Source organism: Humulus lupulus, chromosome 3, assembly GCF_963169125.1.
Source record: "Humulus lupulus chromosome 3, drHumLupu1.1, whole genome shotgun sequence".
Taxonomy (NCBI): Eukaryota; Viridiplantae; Streptophyta; class Magnoliopsida; order Rosales; family Cannabaceae; genus Humulus; species Humulus lupulus.
This window is the reverse complement of record NC_084795.1, coordinates 251417330-251436857: the sequence shown is the minus strand read 5'-3', so window position 1 is coordinate 251436857 and position 19528 is coordinate 251417330.

Here is a 19528-nt window from a genome sequence, read left to right as displayed (position 1 = left end):
GGCGTTTGTTTGGGCTTCGAGGACTGTAATTGTAACGCCCTGGATAGCCAAGACCGCTACACTGTGTACTTATAAAAGTGCAAGACTTGCTAATCAAGTCATTAGTTTAAAAACGTGTCACTAAACATGTACGAGCTAGGGTTAAAAAGGTTTTGGTCTCAAAAGTTTCATTTTTATATAATTAAGCAGTTATATACATGGGATCCCAAAAGAAACTAAGTTTAAAAGTTGGATTACAGACTCCCAAAATAATACAAACAACTGTTAGTCATACTAAGGCAAAATGGACAATCTTTGGGTCTCGCGTCCCTGCCTAAACCTTAACCGTGGCGGCTGAGCAGCTGGCCATGTACATTCCGCTCGTAGAGCTCTCCTAATCAAGGCTGATCAAGTTTGCCCTTGCCTTTACTTGCACCACGTAGCACCCGTGAGCCAAGGCCCAGCAAGAAAACATGATGTGCAACACAAACAGTAATAAAAGATAACAAACTCACTAAGCATGAACCCTCGTCATACATTAATCATAGCACTCGTGAGCCAAGGCCCAACAAGAAAACATGATGTGCAACACAAACAGTAATAATAGATAACAAACTCACTAAGCATGAACCCTCGTCATACAATCCACATTAATCATTCAACATATATTCAGAATCATGGATGTAATCAAACACTAATAACATTCATATCACATAATAATCAGGGCCGACAACTTAGGCCGCACCCTCTGTTTACCCCACTGACTTCGGCCCGCTTAAACCGAGCTCAGTGCATATTAAGCTGTCCTCGGCTACCAGTGGCCAAGCCGTGCCCTGTGCGCTAGTGTAACCCTTGGCACCCTTAGGTCATTGGTTCACTAATTAGCTTGCATGACATAATACCATCTTTTCAAGCATACACAATAGGGAACCCTTAGTCCCATCACAAATATTCAACCAGGTGCAGTTTTCTTACCTTTGATCTTTGCGGTTTCGGTTTACGAGCAACGCTCCTCAAGCACAATCCGTTCCCGAGCCTAAGCTTTTATCACCTAGTCACAACCAAGGTGTAGGGTTCCATTAATATTCAAAATAAGGGTTTCTGGATACAAAACTAACTTTCGGGAATTCGAATTCCACCAAGCACGGTGGTGGAGTCGATCCCGAGCATTCTAGACCACATTCCCATGCCTAAGATCCCCAAATGTTCAAGTCGCGACCATGCCCTCAAAACAGAACCAAGGGCAAGCCTGAGAGAAGACACGCGCCGCGACCCTTGCTTTAGGCGCCACGGTGCTCACCCTTGGCCGAGCCCTCCTGGCTCATCTTCATCCTAGGGCCGCAGCGCTCTAGAACAGAGTCGCGACCCTTCCCTTCGTGTCCAGAAAACCCACCATTTCCAAGCTTAAAACCTTACCCAATATCACCCCAAAGCTCCCCAATTCAAAACCCTTTAATCACAACACCGTTATCATGATTCTAACAACACATCCCAACAGAAATACAGCCCAAAAACCTACTAGAATCCCATTTCCAATTTCTGAAACTCAAGAACCTCAAACACTCAAACCAACCATTCAAACTCAAATTAAAACCTCTAAATCATGAATTGAGACTTACCTCTTCTGCTGAACCACTTCTCCAAGCCAAATCCAAGCTAATTCCCAAGCTTTCCTCCTTAATTCTGCCCTTAAACATCAAAACCACAATTACCTCAATAGCCAGCCAAAACCCAGAATTTCTAACCACAGAAAAGGAAATCCAGTGCTTACCTTAGTCCTGATTAAGTTCTTGATTGATTCCTAAGCTAAGCCTCTAAATCACCCCTGAATTCCTCTGAGTTCCCAGCTGAATTCCCCTAAGATTTCAGTGTTTTCTTCCTTGTGTTTTCCTTGAGAGAGAATAGAGAGGAAAGGTTGAATAAAGGGTCGGTTTGATTTTTTGTCTACTGTTTTCCTAAAGCTTCAGTCTAATCTTATCCGGTTAAGTCAATCCCGAGGCTCGGGGTGTCGGAAACGTCCCCGAGGGCAAAACGGTAAAATTCCCTAATATTCCCGCCTAGACTTCCTAACCTCAAATATATCTCCATATATTTATTTTCATAACCCGATAGTCTAAATAACTACCCGATACTTAAAACACCCCTGACTTATCCAAAGTCAACTGCTAAGCCCCGTTGTGTCTTTTCCCCGCTATCTAGCCCTAGGATCGCCTCGAGTCGTGCTCTGCAGACCTACCCACATAATAATGTGGTTCTCACAAATACCATATATACATATCACATTAATACCAATATAATCACACAAACATTATTAATCATATAAGTTATGCATTTAAATCAATATATTCATGCAAACCATATTTAACCCAATTATGCCCTCCTGGCACACTAATCAAGGCCCTTAAGCCTCATTAGCGAATTATGGGTCGTTACAGTAATAATTGTCTTGTCAACTTTTTGCCGTCGTTTTGTCCTTTGAAGTCGGTAGACAATTTCCACAGTTCATCACCTTTTATTTGAAATCTTTCTTCATCTTCTCTCTTCTGCGTAAAACCTTTTATTGCAAAATCTCTCTGAAACCCAGTTGCTCAATTACTCAGGAGTCTTCTAGGAACTCTCCCTTGCGAAATATACTTCTTCTATTGACGAACACAGTGTAAGTCTTATCGTTTTGAAGAAACTTTTTCTTTACTGATTTATGTGTTTTATTTATCATGCTCACCCATGCTTCACCGTAATCAATATTAGGTTGTTTTCTCAATGTTTTTGGCACATATGCTTCAACTTAGGTTTACTAAGAAGGTCTTAGAATATCTCTTAAAACTATGATATTCATAGAATTGGGTAATTTCTGGGTAAGTTTGGGTAGCTTATGGTGATTTTTAGGAAATATCCATTCGGGATATAGAAGATGAAAGGTTAGGGTTCGAAACCAGATTAATTAAGGAACACGCTTCTTGGGTGGTTTTGCTCTAAACCGCCCCCCAAGGATAATAGTGGCTGGATTTTCTGACACACGGATCCCTAAATGTCAGGGGTCTGTTGGGAAATCGAGGCGCATAGCGTAGGTTAGCGCGTGGGATCACACAACGGGCTGAGACTAACTCAGCTCATATATCAGAGATATCATTATCCCCCGTATATCTGTGTCATAACCTTTACAAAATCTTAGGTTGCCTACTAAGTAACTCATCATTCTTATTCATTAGGAGATCTAATGGCACCCAAGAAAAGTGCACCCAAGAAGAATGCATCTATCTCGTCTGCTCAACAAACAAACAAGGGAAAAGAGATTGCCTCCGAATCTCCCATTCCTCACTTCGACCAAGTGGTGGAGAGGGAGTTTGTGGTTGACCCCAATGCATTGTTCGAGGCAGAGACGATCGTCTCCAAGATTACGACCCAAGGAAGGGTCAATAAAATTATGCTGAGCCATAATATAGAGGTCGGGTCCGAAGTCCTTATTGCCCGACCTCCGTTCGAAGGGGAACAGAGCTGCACGCTTCTACAAGACAACTTCATGGCTTGGAGTGACGAGCATTTAAAGGTGGGGGCCTTCCTTCCCCTACATCAATACTTTACTGACTTCCTGAACTACGTGAAGTTGGCACCTTTTCAGCTCGCCCCAAATTCATACAGACTTCTGGCGGGGCTGAAATATCTCTTTTTGAAGCACGAGGCAGCAACTGGCCCCTTCGGCCAAGGTAACCCATACCCTTATAAGGAATTAGATAGGGATGTCACTGACTTTAGGCTAGTTAGATTTAACCCAAATCAGCTCGTCCACCTCCACCCTAACAATCCAAATCGTAACATTACCCTACTCCAGTGCGTGGATCACTTAGTGTTGCGCCATGATATGAGTTACCCTAGAGGCACTATTGTTGTAGATAACACCTTAGCCTTTAAGTCAGCCATTTTTTAGGAGTATGGGGCCAATCATAGGTCATGGCCTTCTTTGCTCCAGGGGGCTTTTGCCCCTGGATTTAGGCAATACGTAGATGAGTCTAACCCCAAGGTGGACCCTGAGCCTGAATTTCCTATAAACCAAGAAATTTTAGACTTAGATTCCCCTTCTCCTCCAGTAGTCCCAAGGCTAGAGGTCGTGATAATAGACTTTTCCCCCAGCCCGGAGGGTAGGACCGTTATTTATTTCTTTTGTGTAAGTTTCCGACTTTACTTGTGAATTAACTCCTTTCTTATTCTTTTCAGGCGAAGAGATGGAACGATCCAGAGCTCCTAACCTCCGTATAGCTTTCCAGGGCGGAAAGTCTGGCTCGAGTCCGGTCGTAAAGAGGCCCCGAATTGCAAAGAAAACCCCTCCTATGGCAGGAAACACCTCCAAATCCCCTGCTAAGGAGAAAGGCACGAGCTCAACAGCTCCGGCGTCTACCGTGACGAAAAAAAGGATTTTTCATCCTCCCCCTCCTCCTCGGTTCACGCTTGCTCGGGATCAGGTAATACAAGTTGATCCCCTAGCTCCTCCTGTCCCCGCCGCAACTATGCGCATCCCAGCCGATCCCCAGGATCTGGAGAAGATCCTCGATGCCTTTCGGGAGATTCTCTACGAGACAGCGAGCCACATGGTGGGGCATGCTTATAAAGCCAACCCGAGGGACCTGAGGACGATAAAAGAGCGGAGCCCGGAGAACGTCCTGGAGTCAGCCTTGGCGATGACCCTCACAGTAAGATATCATTCCTTAGTGAAATATTTCTCTTCATCTTGCCAAAGTATACATCTAACTTGCCTATTTATTTTTGCAGTCTGCCTTGGCTCAGCACCACAGTATAGCCCGAGCTAGGGCTAGAAATGACGAACTCCAAGCTGAGCTCAAAACCGCCAAAACCGCCCTGACCGCTGCTCAAGAAGGCGAGCAAGCTACCAAAGCTGCCTTTGCAACTGCTCAAAAGAGCGAGTACGATGCCAAGTTTGCCCTTGCATCATCTCAAGAAAGCGAGCAGGCCACAAAGATTGCCTTGGTTGTTCTTTAGGTTGAGGTTGCTAAGGCCAAAACAAAGCAGCTAGAGGCTGAGGCTGCGGTTAAAGAAGAGAAGGCAGCCTCACTGTCCTTCATGGAAGACGTGTTGTATCATTGTTGGGCTTTTAACCAGAATGGAAACTTTTCTTTCATGGCTCCCGAGCTGTGGGATCCATACCTCGAAAAATTCAAGGCCCGGATCTTGCAAGAGTCGTCAGAGATAGGGGACGCTTCTACAGCGGGCGAGCAGGAGATCGAGGAGGTCACGTCCTCAGAACGTCCTGGAGGGGCTTAATGAAGCCTTCGTTGTTTTATTCTTTCCCTTTTTTTATACGTTTGTAAACAATTGCCCTTGGGCTCAGTTCGAGGTTTTTCTCCTCTGGACAACTTAACTTTCAATTCATATATCTAACTCTTAATCTATTTATCTTTTCCTTGATTATCCCTCATGTTTATGCTTTCTTATACTTGCACATTCGAGATTTTAGGAATCAATTTTTTGATCGGGATAGATATTTTGAGTTTGGTTATATCTAAATTTAATGTGTTGATTTATATCATACTTGTTAAGTGTCAGGCCTTGGACCCGGTTATATCCAGGATTTTAAATATTTTATACTTAGTTCGTGTTAGGTTTATTGACACATCGAGCTTCTAAAAAAAGCCATCGAATATTCAATTTTGCTAACTTCTAAGTTTTGGACCTAGTTGTATCCATGTTTTTAAGTGATTTGAACTTAGTTCGTGCTAAGTTTATTGACACCTCGAGCTCTTAAAAAGCCGTCGAATATTCAATTTTTCAAGCTTCTAAGTTTCTGACCTGGTTGTATCCAGGATAGTTTTATACCTGGTTGTATCCAGGATTTTAAGTAGTTTAAAAATTTAAACTCAATTGGCAACCCTGTTCTGATCTACCTCAGGTTATATGCCCCCCAAGTAACCAGAATGTAAAAACTTTCTTGGTTGCTTTTATAAACATCGATACACGAGCTTATTTATAAAGAAAAATTATTTAAAACCACGCCAACAAGAAAAATTACATAATAATCCCCCGTTATTTAATTAAATGGCTTTCATAACTAAGCCTTACATAGGTGGTTGGTAATACTACTGGTAATACTTCTTTAAGTGCATGGCGTTCTAGGTCTGTGGGACTGTTTCTCCACTAAGCCGAGATAACTTGAAAGTTCCCTCATGCAAAACTTCCATGATCTGATAAGGTCCTTCCCAGTTCAGGCCTAAAGCCTCGTCCTTAGGATCCTTGTTTGCCAAAAAGACCCTTTGGAGAACTAGGTCGCCTAGTCCAAAACTATGTCTTTTGACCTTAGAATTAAAATAATGAGTGATTTTCTGTTGATAGTGCGCGAGCTGTAACTATGAATCCTCTTGTTTTTCATCAATCAGGTTGAGAGACGTGTTAAGTAACTCATCATTCCGCTCCTGGCTGAATGTCCTTAGTTTGTGCGTGGCTACCTTTGCTTCGATGGGAAGGACGACCTCACTTCCAAAGGTCAAGGAGAAAGGAGTGTGTCCGGTGGAAGTCCTGTGGGAAGTTCGATATGCCCAAAGTACCTGCGGGAGCTGCTCGGGCCAAACTCCTTTGGCCTCATCTAACCTTTTCTTAAGGCTCGCCTTTAGGGTCTTATTCACAGCCTCGACTTGCCCATTGGCCTGCGGATATGCTACCAAAGAAAAACTTTTAATAACGTCGTGCTTTTTACAGAAGTCGGTGAAGAGATCACTGTCAAACTGGGTTCCATTATCTGAAACGATCTTTTTAGGAAGCTCGAATCGACATACAATGTTTTTCACTACAAAGCCCAGGACTCTCTTTGAAGTGATGGTTGCCAAAGGCTCAGCCTCTACCCACTTCGTGAAATAATCAATTGCCACCACCGCGTAACGAACTCCTCCCTTTCCCATAGGTAAGGATCCTATTAAGTCAATTCACCACACTGCAAATGGCCACGGGGATGAGATCATTGTCAGCTCGACTGGCGCAGCTCGGGCGACTGTGGCGAAGCGCTGGCATTCGTCGCATTTCTGAACATGGGAGATGGAATCTTTTGTTAAAGTGGGCCAAAAATAACCCTGCCTTAATATTTTTAAGGCTAAGTTTTGCCCCCCAGCATGATCTCCACAAAAGCCTTCATGCACCTCTTGCAGAATGGTTTTAGCCTCCTCAGATAGAACACACCGTAGAAGAGGTAGTGATTGACCGCATCGGTATAATGTTCCATCCACTATCACATACCTCGGAGCTTGATAGAGTATTTTTCTCGCATTCTTTCTTTCTTCAAGTAGCCTTCCTATTGTAAGATACTCCACTATGAGGGTCATCCAGGTCGACCTTTTGTCAATCATCTCGACCTCTACCATTTTCTCTACCACGCTTGGACTCTCCAAGAATTCCACTAGTACTACGTTCAAAGTCTCAGCTTCCTTGGTGGTAGCAAGCCTTGCCAAAGCGTCAACATTAGAGTTCTGCTCACGAGGGATCTGTTCAACAATACTGTACTCAAATTCTGATAGCTCTCCCTTCACCTTAGCTAGATAAGCCGCCATCTTGGTACCACACGCTTGATATTCCCCCAACACTTGATTGACCACGAGCTGGGAATCGCTATAACACTAGATAACCCTTGCTTTCAATTCCTTTGCCACTCTAAGCCCAGCTAACAAAGCCTCATATATGGCTTCGTTGTTAGATGCTTCGAATCTGAATCCCAGAGCTGTATGGAATCGATGCCCCTCTGGAGAGATCAATATGATCCCAGCTCCGGACCCATTCTTGTTAGATGAGCCGTCCACGAATATTTTTCACACTCCTCACCAGTTCCTTCAAAAGCTCCTCTTGAAATCTGGTGCATTCAGCCACAAAATCAGCAAGGGTCTGGCTCTTGATCGAGGTCCATGGTATGTACAGTATCTCGAACTGGTTAAGTTCAACAGCCCATTTTAAAAGATGTCCCGACGTTTCAGGTTTTTGCAATACCTGCCTTAGAGGTTGGTTGGTCATGACGTGGATTGAATGGGACTGAAAGTATGGTCTAAGCTTCTTGGAAGCTAATATCAGGCAGAATGCTATCTTTTCTATCAGTGGATACCGTGATTCAGCCCTGAGAAGTCTTTTGCTTATATAGTACACCGGTTTTTTAGCACAATCTTCTTCCCGAACTAACACGGTGCTGGCTGCATTTTTTGTCGCGGCCAAATAAAGGAACAGGGGCTCTCCAGATACAGGCTTAGACAATACTGGGGGTTTGGCCAAATGCGTCTTTAGACCGAGGAATGCCTGCTCGCACTCCTCAGTCCATTCAAATTTCTTGTTTCCTCTGAGCAAGTTGTAGAAGGGCAAACACTTGTCAGTGGACTTTGAAATAAATCGGTTTAGCGCTGCCACCTTTCCAATCAGGCTCTGAACTTCTTTACGCGAGCTGGGCGAAGGCATCTCCAATAATGACTTGCTTTTATCTGGGTTCGCCTCTATCCCCCTTGTATTGACTGTGAATCCCAGAAACTTTCCTGACGCCACTCCAAAAGTACATTTCTGGGGATTCAGCCTCATAATGTATTTCCTTAAGATTTCAAAACATTCCTTTAGATCAGAAACATGGTTATCGGCAGTCTTGGATTTGACTAGCATATCATCGACATACGCTTCCATATTTTTCCCGATGTGACCAATGAACATTCTGTTGACTAACCGTTGGTAGGTAGCCCCGGCGTTCTTCAGCCTGAAGGGCATAACTTTATAACATTATATATTCATTGGAGTCATAAAGCTAGTATGCTCCTGGTCCGCAGGATTCATCGCGATCTGGTTATATCCAGAGTACGCATCCATAAAGGACATGAGCTCGTGCCTTGCGGTGGCATCTACCAACTGATCAATTCTCGGCAATGGGAAGCAATCCTTAGGACAAGCTTTATTCAGGTCGGAGAAATCGATGCAGGTCTGACACTTTACATTCGGCTTCGGGACCAGGACAGGATTCGTGACCCAAATCAGATATTTTGCTTCACGATTGAACCTGCACTTTAATAGCCGAGCCACTTCTTCTTCCAATGCCTCAGCTCGGACTGTTCCCAAACGTCTCTGTTTTTGGGATTTCGCAGGCACGCTTTTATCCAAGTTTAGGGTGTGCATGATCACACTCGGGCTTATTCCCACTATGTCTTCATGTGACCAGGCGAAAACATCTAGACTCCCCTGTATAAATTTAACCAGCTCCTTTTTCCTATCATCACCAAGATTTTTCCCAATCTTAACGACTCTTGAAGCATCTTTGGAATCTATATTTACTACCTGACCCGCTTCCCAAACACGGCTGCGGTCATCGAGCTGCCCAGCCACCCCAACGACTTCAAAGACCAGTTCTTTATGTCCAAGGGGTTTCACAACTGCGAACTTCATTACTTCAACCGTCCTTGTAAGTACCTTTTACTCTTAGCTCGTAAGTTAAGTATTGATTAGCTCCCCCTTTATCCATTTCTTACTTAGAATAATTCTGCAGCCATTTTCGCGAGGACAGACAAGTCTGTGATCCTCGGGAGTCAATATGAGACGCTAGTGGGTCTGCCCCCTAGTGAAAAGGACTACCGCCAGCTCGTGACAGACGAGACGATGCTGACATGCAAACTGATCTCCCCAGGCCAGACTTTGAACCTGAGGAGACCGCGGGGGCCTCCCCCAGCTCGTGAGATGAGGCCCATTCCCGAGGAGGAGGCCGAGGGAGGAGACGAGGATGAGGTGCCCCTCGTGAGGCGGAAGAGGGCGCGGGAGGTCGCCCAAGAAGCTAACATGGAGAGGGCCTAGTCCGGGGCAGCAGCCGGCCCCTCCGGCCAAGGTAACCCATATCTATTTAGGGGCTTAGATAGGGCCACCACAGACCCCTGGCTAGCTAGGTTCAATCCCAACCAGCCCGTCCAACGCCATCGAAGTGACCCAGACCTTGACATAACCCTGCTCCATTATGTCGACCGACTTGTGCTGGATTACGAAAGTAGCTGCCCTAGGGGTACCGTAGTCGTAGACAACACCCTAGCCTTTAGGTCGGCCTTATTTGAGGAGTATGGGACCAACCTTCGGTCATGGCCCTCGCTCCGGGAGGGTATCGTAGCTTCGGGTCTTAGGCAGTACGTAGAAGAGTCTAGTCCTGAGCCAATTTCGAACCCAGAACCCGTGCCAGCCCGCGAAGTCATTGTCTTAGATTTCCCCGCAGAAGCTCCGAGGCCGATGGTCGTGACCATAGATTCCTCTTCTAGCTCGAGGGGTAGGATCCCTTATGATATATTTTTTTGAATTATGTTTTCTCCTTATCCTTGTTGTTCTTGAATAAATGTTAACTTGTATACTATTGTTGTCTTTGTTTTGCCAGAAGAGATGTCTCAGCCTGGGAACAAGGATTTGCGAGCTAGGTTCACCGGAGGGAACTCCTCCGCCGGGACCTCCGGGCCCATGGTGAAGAAGCTTCGGGTGGCAAAGAAGGCCGCTGGGACACCAACCAAGTCCCCTGCAAAGGGGAAAGACCAGACCCCAGCTGCCCAGGCCAAGGTACCTCCACCTCCTGCAGCAATGGAGAAGATGCCCCCGCCCCCTCCACGAGCTCTCGCCTTCGTTCGGGATATGGAGATGGAGCCCGGGACTTTGGCAGCTGCCGCCACCGAGGTGCGCATTCCGGTGGACCCCCAGGCCTTGGAGAAAATTCCTGACGTCTTTCGGGGGACGGTGTACGAGACGGCGACCTACACCGTCGATCACTACTACGGGGCCACCGAAAGGGACCTGCGGGCAATCGAGACAAGGAGCCCGGAGAGTGTGATGGAGTCTTCACTGGGAATGGCTCTAACGGTAAGCTAGCTTTGCTCTTTTATACTTTGGTTACCATGCTTTGCCTTGTCTCTCTTTTTTTTCTAAGGCAGTTGCCTCTTTCTTTTATAGGGCGCTCTGGCTCTTCACCGGAGCATATCCAAGTCTAAGGCTCGGCTCGAGGACATGAAGGGCGAGCACTAGGCAGTTTTGGCCGCCCTGCATGCGGCCCAACAGCAGGAAAAAGAGGCCAAGGATGCCTTGGTGGCCGTGCGGGCTGAGCTGGATGCAGCCCGTCCTAAGCTTCAAGAGGCCGAGGCTACCAAGGCCACCCTTGCTGCCGCGATGGCCGAGTTGGACTCTGCAAAGACTGGAGCCGAGGAAGCCAAGGCCGCCCTGGCAGCGGAGAAGGCAACTTCCAGCTCCGCCATGGAGGACATGCTCTACCATTGTTGGGTCTTCAACTTGGACGACGACTTCTCCTTTTTAGGAGCGGACTGGGAGGACTTCCGGGAAGGGTTCAAAGCTCGCCTCCAGCAAGAGGCGCCTTCTGAGACTGGGGAGGCCTCCACAGTGGCCGAGCAGGAGGGCGAGACAGCGACCTCAACGGGGCAGCCCGGTGGAGCCTAGGGCCTTTCATTTTCTTTTTACATATATATATATTTTTTGTAACTTTGCATGAGGTTTTTTCACCTCGAGACAATTGGTTTTAGTCAATTTTTTATTCTATGCACCTTAGTTTTTTTTTCTTTTTGGGGGGCCTTGATTGATACTCTTATATTTTTCTGGGAAAAACATATTAACCAATCTTGATCCAATTTTTAAGACAAATCCTGGTTGAATCCCGGACCTCGCTTTAAAAACTTAGTTCGCGTTAATTTGTATTGATATCTCGTGCTTTTTAAGAAAAACACTGATCAATCAATTTGAATCAACTTCTAAGTTTTAGGACCTGGTTATGTCCAGGACGTTAGTTTGAAAACTTAGTTCGCGTTAATTCTTTGACTAATATCTTGTGCTTTTTAAGAAAAACACTGATCAATCAATTTGAATCAACTTCTAAGTTTTAGGACCTGGTTATGTCCAGGACGTTAGTTTGAAAACTTAGTTCGTGTTAATTCTTGACTAATATCTTATGCTTTTTAAGAAAAACACCGATTAATCAATTTGAATCAACTTCTAAGTTTTGAGCCGACCTGGTTATATCCAGGATAGGACTTAGTTCACGTTAATCCCTTATCAATATCTCGTGTTTTTTAAGAAAAATGACGATCAATCAATTTGAATTAACTTCTAAGCCTTTAAGGTGACCTGGTTATATCCAGGCACCATATGCCCCCCAAGTAACTAGGAAAGGGTCTTTCGTGGTTACTTGAGATTACACCCACAAATATACACAATAGTAAACAAAGATTTAATTCTCATTGCTAAAAAAAAAGTAGCCTTTAAGCCTTACAAGGGTGCTACTGATAATACTTCTTCAAGTGGATGGCGTTCCAAGCTCGTGGGACCGCTTCTCCATTAAGCCGGGCTAACTTGTAGGTCCTTCCTTTATGACCTCGGCTATTTGATAAGGCCCTTCCCAGTTCGGTCCCAGTATTCCATCTTTGGGATCCTTGTCGGCTAAGAAGACTCTCTTGAGGACCAGGTCGCCAATGCCAAAATAGCATTTTCGGGCCTTTGAGTTGAAGTAACGCGTAATTTTTTGCTGGTAAAGTGCGAGCTGGAGTTGTGACTCTTCTCGCCTTTCATCAATCAGGTCGAGGGATGAGCAAAGTAGTTCATGATTGCGATCCTGGTCATATGCCTGGACTCTATGAGAATATACCTTTAACTCAACAGGAAGGACCGCCTCGCTCCCAAAAGCCAGGGAGAAAAGAGTATGCCCAGTAGGAGTCCGATGCGAGGTCCGGTATGCCCACAGAACCTGAGGGAGTTGTTCTGGCCAGACCCCCATGGCTTCGTCTAGTCTCTTCTTAAGGCTCGCCTTTAGCGTCTTATTTACAGCCTCGACCTACATACCATATTTATTTTATTTAATTAATCTAATCAATTTAATTAATTTAAATTGATTATTTTAATAAACTCACTTTGGCTATAAATATGAACTTTCAAGACCATTTTAGGGTGCTTAATTTTTGGTTACTATCTTATTTTCTCCCATTTTCTCTCTACCATCCTCTCTTCCATTTTGGGTTTTTCAAGAGCATTTTGCAAGTATGTATGTCATTTATTTTGTAATTTCTACTCTAGTTATGTGCTTCTAATCTTTTTCATAAGATTATTAAGATCATGATGAAGCAACTTGTAACTATGTAATATTTATGTTGTATGTTGATTTCCCTTGTAATGCAACAAAGTTTGTGGATTTTTCTTCTTCATATATGTCTTTCATCTTTAATATCTCATATTTTGGATTGTTAGATAATATTTACACTTTGTTCTTCATTAGTGCAAAAACATAATATTCTTTGTGTAAGATGTGTCATTAAATTGTACACATCCATGCTTAGAACAAAAATATTATGTTTTGCCTTATAAATAATGTTCATTGATTTATTTTTTATTTCATTAGATTGATTTACACTAAATGCTTTGAAATTATAATTTTGAAAAGTGAAGAAAAATCCTATCTTTTTAGAAGTAATTTGTGCTTAAAATTATAAACCTATTTGGAAAATGATAGTTTGAATTATTTTAACTATCACTAAAACTTGGGAATCAATATACTAATAAATATTATTAAACTTACATTTTGTGGATTCTAGTATCTTAATAATTTTTTCTTTTAATACTTATTTTCAAATTATTATTGGTTTATTTTTAATTTCTTAAATAGCTTTATTTTTCAATCTTTTATTTTATGTTCCTAATATTAAAACTCATCAATTTTTGGAGCTGGGTTAGAATTTATTACTTTTGATTTAAAATAGTTTTCTTTTTTATTTTAGACAACTCCTTTGGGTTCGACATCCTTGCTTACACGATCACTATTCTATATGAACGATTCGTGCGCTTGCGAATTATAAATTTTTAAACATACCCGTTTTGGGTCCATCACCTGCCTTAAAGGCTGATCGGTCATGACGTGTATTGAGTGGGACTGGAAATACGGCCTGAGCTTTCGGGAGGCTGTGATAAGACAGAACGCCAATTTTTCCATCAACGGGTATCGGGATTCAGCCCCGAGAAGTCTCTTACTGATGTAGTAGACCGGTTTCTGAACCCGGTCTTCTTCACGGACCAATACGGCACTAGCTGCATCCTCTGTGACAGCTAGGTAGAGGAAAAGAGGCTCTCCTGCCTTTGGTTTAGACAATACGGGCGACTTGGACAGATGTGCTTTCAGGTCGAGGAAAGCACTTTCGCACTCCTCTGTCCATTCGAATTTCTTATTTCCTCGGAACAGGTTGTAGAACGGCAGGCACTTGTCGGTGGATTTTGAAATAAACCGATTAAGGGCTACCACCCTTCCTGTCAGGCCTTGAACGTCCTTACGCGACCTAGGTGAGGGAAGCTCGAGCAACGACCTGATCTTATCGAGGTTCGCCTCGATTTCTCTAGTGTTGACAATGAAACCCAGGAATTTCCCAGACGTGACCCCGAAAGTGCACTTCTGAGGGTTAAGCCTCATGCCGTATTCTCTTAGTATCTTGAAGCATTCTTCTAGGTCGGAAACATGGTTATCGACAGTCTTTGACTTGACCAGCATGTCATCAACGTACACTTCCATGTTCTTCCCGATCTGGTTGGCGAACATTATATTCACTAATCTCTGGTATGTAGCACCGGCGTTCTTCAGCCCGAATGGCATGACCTTGTAACAATAGACGTTAGTTGGGGTCATGAAGCTGGTGTGCTCCTGGTCCGCTGGGTTCATGGCGATCTGATTATAGCCTGAGTACGTGTCCATAAAGGACATGAGCTCGTGCCCCGCCGTGGCATCCACTAATTGGTCGATCTTTGGCAAGGGAAAACAATCTTTGGGGCAGGCTTTATTCAGGTCGGAGAAGTCGATGCAGGTTCGCCATTTCCCGTTGGGCTTCGGGACCAGCACGGGGTTGGCGACCCAAACCAGAAACTTGGCTTCACGAATAAATCCGTATTTCTTGAGCCGAGCTACCTCTTCTTCTAAGGCCTCAGCCTGAGTTGTTCCCAGGCGCCTCTGCTTCTGGGACTTTGCAAGAACACTCTTATCCAAATGAAGGGTGTGCATGATGACATTTGGACTGATTCCCACCATGTCCTCGTGTGACCATGCAAACACATCCAGGTTATCCTGCAGAAATTTGATCAGCTCCGCCTTCCTCTGGCCACAGAGGTTTTTCCCGAGCTTGACCATCCGTGAAGGATTTTGTGGATCGATGTTTACTTCCTCGAGCTCTTCAATAGCTTGGAGCTCGGACTTGTCCTCGCCTATTCGGGCGTCAATATCCTCACTTAGGATGATACTTTCCCCTTCGGCGCTCTGAGGTTTTTCAATCTCAGGATTAGTCAAGGGTTCCTGAGATTCCTCTCCTTCACCTTGGATGGCCATTGTTAGCTGCCCGGGTTTCGACTTTCCCTTCATGGAAATGCTGTAGCATTCCCTGGCAGCAAGCTGCTCGCCACGGACCGTGCATATCCCCGTGGAAGAGGGGAGTTTCAGCGCGAAGTGGCGAATGGAGGTGATGGCTTCAAAAGCTATAAGTGTAGGTCGGCCCAAAATGGCATTGTATGCAGTGGGGCAGTCGATGACCACGAACTCAAGGAGTTTTGAGACTGTCCGAGGTCCCTCTCCCAGGGTGATCACCAGCTCGATCGTCCCTATAACCGTTGATCCTTCTCCTGAAAAACCATACAGCATCATGGAGGTCGCCTTCAGCTCGGCGATAGTCAAACCCATCATCTCCAGCGTGGACCGGAATAGAAGGTTTACCGAGCTCCCATTATCGATCAGCACTCTCCTAACCCTCCGATTAGCGAGCTGCACTGCTACGACCAGAGGATCGTTATGAGGGAACTGAACATGGCCAGCATCTTCTTCAGTAAAAATGATTGGTTGCCTCTCCCATCGCTGCTGCTTTGGCAGATGCTGCTCAGGGACGAACTCTACTCCATTATGAGTCTTGAGTTCGTTTACGTACCTTTTTTGGGCACCCCTGCTCGTGCTAGCCAAGTGCGGACCTCCAGAGATTGTGGATATCTCTCCTCCTATCATTGGAGGAGGGACGTCTTGATCTACCCGAGACCCGGGCTGACTGACTGTAATGCCCTACTTCCTTAGAGCCGTTACTAAGTGAGTTTTAAGACAAAACAGTGTGCAATGAACTCGCTAACCGAGGTTTTGAAACAAAAGTGTGACTAATTAAAAGTTAAGGCTGTAATCTTAGAAAAACGCGTTGTTTCAATAAAACTTCTAGTATTAAACATTTGGGATCCCAAAATAAGGTTTGAAAACTATTTACTTCTTAAAATAAGTTTACAATTGATCAGTTATAAAAATCATAGATTATTACAGCCATTTTCGAATAAACCCCCAACCAAAGCAGTCGGGCAGGCCAAACATGTACGCGTCGCTTCACGCTCTCCGTACTCATGGTTGGTTGACTCAGTCTTTGCCCTTACCTGCAACACGGAGCACCCGTGAGCCAAAGCCCAGCAAGAAAACTCATGCAGTTCATAACATATGCAAAATATACAGTTAATCATATCAGATAGTCCACAGATAAACAAGTCAATCATTAGACTAAGCAAACACGGCCATGCCGCCCCAGAACCCTTACCACAGCCTGGGGTCTCGGTCCTCACCGTAAGGATCTCACATATATCCTCTAGGTCCTACCCTGACTATAAGCATCCCATGTGCTAAGTGTTACTTCCGGCCCCGCTGCCGTTCTCGGCCTTGCCGCCCTTGGCCATAGCCGTTCATTTCACTATAATCATATATAGCATAAATCAAACAACATTCAAACAAATATCAATTCATTTAAATCTGCACCCTAACATGTAATGCAATATAGGGCCGTGCCCGACAATCATCTCATCATGCAATATAGGGCCGTGCCTCGCAATCACACTATGGGCCCACGCCCTATCCTACGGGTGTTATAGTTTTCTTACCTTTCCATTCAATAGCTTAGATCACCTGACTCCTTGAGCACGATCCCACTCGAGCCTTAGCGCACACCTAGGCACAAACATAGGTCAAAGTCAACACCGAACCCCAAGTCCGATTACCTAGCCTCGGGACCAATCCCGAGCCCCCGGGAAGTCCTAAATCCCCAAAACAAAGTGGCGGAATCGAGCCCCGAACCCTAGGTCAAAATCCCTCATCAAAAACCCAAAAATTCACCTCTGTGAACAGTGTAACGCTACAGCGCTCTAAAGAGGGCGCTGTAGCGCTACAAGCAGAACACACCCCCCCCCCCCCCCCCCAGAACAGGGGCTAGCGCTAGTTGCAGCCCAGCAGAACCCGAAAATCGCATCTTGCGATTTCCCTCAACCAATTCAACCCCAAACTTGTCCAAACCTTTTCCAAACCCAAAATAAAGCTTATAAACACCTCACACTCATCCCAAGCATCCCAAGAACTCAAAACCCAAGCACATTCAACCCAAATCTCAAAATTCACCATGAACAACCCTAAACCCAGAAATTCAATCAATAACAAAGTTAAAGGCATAGAATTCTTACCATTGATGCAAATTTTGACCTTGATTCAACCCTAGACCTCCTTAGCTTGTTCATCATCAAAGCTTGCCCAGAAATTCCCTAAAATTCCCATAAACTCAGCTCAAAACACAGCTCAAACCATCAAAACCCTTAAAACTGAAATCTCTAAAACTTACCTCAAAAGTTGATGTGTTCTTGCCAAATCTTCAAGTCTAACCCAAGATCCATGATGCTCAGCCTATCATTGCTCTCCACTAAGCTTTGCTCCAAGAAAAATGGAGAGGAATGGTGCAAAAATGCACAAACCGATCCTTTGGAAAACCCCTCTGTTTTCTCTCTTTTCTTTCTTTCCTTTTTTTTTCTTTCTTTCTTTCTCTCCACAGCCAACACTCTTTCTCTATAAATCCCACTAAGTGTATAAAGCCTCATTTAATCTATCTCCAAAAAGCCAAATGACCAAAATGCCCTCCCCATAAATTCTAAACCCTTTTATCCAAGTAGGGCCATTTTAGTCATTTTACCCAATTCCCGCTAATCCTCAAGTGTCTCTAATATTTTCCCGTTGCTTTCCAACACCTGATAAACCACCAAATAAATATTCCCCATCATCAAAATTAATCTCAATCTATTCTCTAAATTCCTGCTTATACCCCCAGGCTCGCCCCAAGCCGGGTATAAATTCCCGTCATGACTTTCCGCCAGCCTGCTCACTGGGATCGCCTCGAGTCACAAATCACTGATACACCCACATACCACTGTGGTCTCAAAAATCATCACATATCAATGCAGTTATGCCCAACATGGCCAAAATTACAATTATGCCCTTCTAACACGATCCGGGCCTACATGCATACTAATATACATAGTCGTGCATCTCAGATAAACAAATAGTCATATAACATGCTTTAAATCATAACCATGCATTTAATTCATAAAAAATCACACATAAATCCCATCATGCCCTCCTGGCACGCTAATCAAGGCCCTTAAGCCTTATTAGCGAAATTGGGGTTGTTACACTGACCGGGACTTCCGGAGCAGGTCGGCTTGTTGGAACCCTGTTCCACGCATACTGAGCCAAGGGGCCGGCTCTGATGAGAGTCTCGATCTCATCTTTCAGGTGTCTACAATCATCGGTATTGTGGCCAACGTTGTTGTGGAAACGGCAAAACTTGGAGGTGTCTCTCTTCCCCTTTTGGTGCTTTAACGACTCTGGCTTCTTCCAGGGGAGGCGAGCATAGTTCGCTAGGAAGATGTTCTCCCTAGAGTGGGTGAGCTCCGTATAATTTGCGTAGACTGGCTTGAATTTTTCCATGGACTTATTCTTCTTTGGGCCGTGTTGGTTGCCCTCGTCGTTCCCTTTTCTCTTGCCTCCACCGAACTGGTTATTCTGTGTAACGTTCTAGGTCGCTGTCACGACCTCCGTTCCCACTCCAGCGGGCTTCTCAGGGACCTGGCTGGTTCCTGCAGCTGAGGCTTGGGCTTCCTCCAAGTTGATCCACCCTTGGGCCCTATTTAGGAATTCGTTTACTGAGCTGACTCCCTTCCTTTGTATTTCATTCCAGAGTCCCCCTCCGACGAGGATTCCAGTCCTCAAAGCCATGAGCTTGGAGCTGTCATCTGCGTCTCTGGCCCGAGCGGCGACGTTCACGAACCTGCTCAGGTAAGCCTTCAGAGGCTCGTCGGGTTGTTGCCTCACGTTAGCTAGGGAGTCGGCCTTGACGCGGGCAGCCTGGGAGGCTCGGAATGCCCTTTTGAAGTCAGCAGAGAAAGTTTTCTAGGAGCTGATTGATTGCTTCTTGCTTTTTTTGAACCATTGTCTGGCTGGCCCAGTCAGTGTGGAGGGAAATATCAGACACCTCAGCTCGGGGCCGATGTTGTGGGCCATCATCAGGGTATTGAACAGACCCAAATGATCCGACGGATCTCCGTCTCCGTTGAATTTGGACAGGTGCGACATACGGAAACCGGGCGGGTATGCTGTTGCGGCTATGCTGGGGGCGAAGAGCTCAAGCTCGTCCCCCAAATCATATTCGTCTTTTTCTTTCTCCGACATGAGCTTCCTCATCAGCTCCTCCATCTGGGCCAGGCGCTCAAGGGTTTT